The 1,420-nt window shown below is 41.7% G+C and overlaps 1 protein-coding gene across 7 annotated transcripts in view; it reads left to right on the forward strand.

The window, feature by feature from the left end:
- The window catches only part of TMEM40 (transmembrane protein 40), a 59,805-nt gene that overhangs the window by 1,540 nt on the left and 56,845 nt on the right, over nucleotides 1-1,420 (forward strand). The window lies entirely within an intron of this gene.

Raw genomic sequence — 1,420 nt, forward strand, 5'->3', positions numbered from 1 at the left:
TATATATATATATATATATATATATATATATATATACTTTTTTTTTTTTTAAGAAAATGCAAACAGTGGAGAGGAGGGGCAGAGGGAGAATCTCATACAGGCTCCACATTCATTGTGGAGCCCAAGGTGGAGGTTGATCCCACAACCCTGCGATCATGAACCAAGCTGAAATCAAGAATCTGATGCTCAATCGACTGAACCACCCAGGTGCCCCCAAAATATCTTTATTTTATTATATGCTCATTGGGTAGCTGGTTTCTAGGACAGTGCTGTCTAGAGCAGAACTTTCTGGAATGTTGGAAATTTTCTTTGTCTGCACTATCCACTATGGTAGCTATTAGCCACAGGTGGCTATTGAGCACTTGAAATCTCACTAGTGTAACTAAAGAACTGAATTCTTAATACTATTTACTTTTAATGAATTTAAATTTATTTTTTATTTTTTTAATGTTTATTTTTGAGAGACAGAGAGAGACAGAGTGCAAGTGGAGGAGGGGCAGAGAGAGGGAGACACAGAATCCAAGCAGGGTCCAGGCCCTGAGCTGCCAGCACAGAGCCCAACACGGTACTCGAACTCCTGAACCATGAGATCATGACCTGAGCCAAAGTCAGACACTTAACTGACTGAGCCACCCACGTGCCCCTGAATTTAAATTTAGCTACCTGTGGCTAGTGGCTACCATAGGGGTAAATGCAGTTCTAGACAGTAGGAACATAGCAGGGGACTAGACACACAGCTCCTGACCCTTGAAGACCTTATATTCTAATGGAGCATATGAGTATTAAAAAAGTAAGTGATCACATCAGGAAAATAAGATCTATACAGAAAATAGGGGCTCCTGGCTGGCTCATTCGGTAGAATGTGTAACTCCTGATCTCAGGATTGTGAGTTTGAGTCCCACTTTGGGTGTAGAGATTGCTTTTAAAAAATCTTAAAAAAAAAAAATAAAAAGAAAAGACAAAGGGGTGAGAGAATAGAGATGTATGGAGGGGCAACTTTAGCTAAGGTGGTTGGAGAAGACCTTTTTGAGGAAGAGATATTTGGGTTAAGACCTAAACAGATGGGAAGGAGACAGCTGGGCAAAGATTTGAGGGAAGAGCTTATCAGACAGAGGGAACAGTAAGGACAAAGGTTCTGAGGCAGGAATGAGCTGGATGTATTTAAGAAAAGGCAATGACTGGGGTGCCTGGGTGGCTTAGTTGGTTGAGCATTCAATTTTGTCTCAGGTCAAGGTCTTGTGGTTCGTGGATTCGAGCCCTGCATTGGGCTCTCTGCTGTCAGCACAGAACCTACTTTGGACCCTCTGTCCCTCTCTCTCTGCCCCACCCCCGCTCACATGTGCTCTTTTTCTTTCTCTCAAAAATAAACATTGAGAAAGAAAGAAAGAAAGAAAGAAAGAAAGAAAGAAAGAAAGAAAGA

The sequence above is a fragment of the Herpailurus yagouaroundi genome, unplaced genomic scaffold (assembly GCF_014898765.1).
Source record: "Herpailurus yagouaroundi ecotype Mexico unplaced genomic scaffold, PumYag 183, whole genome shotgun sequence".
In the NCBI taxonomy this organism is placed as follows: domain Eukaryota; kingdom Metazoa; phylum Chordata; class Mammalia; order Carnivora; family Felidae; genus Herpailurus; species Herpailurus yagouaroundi.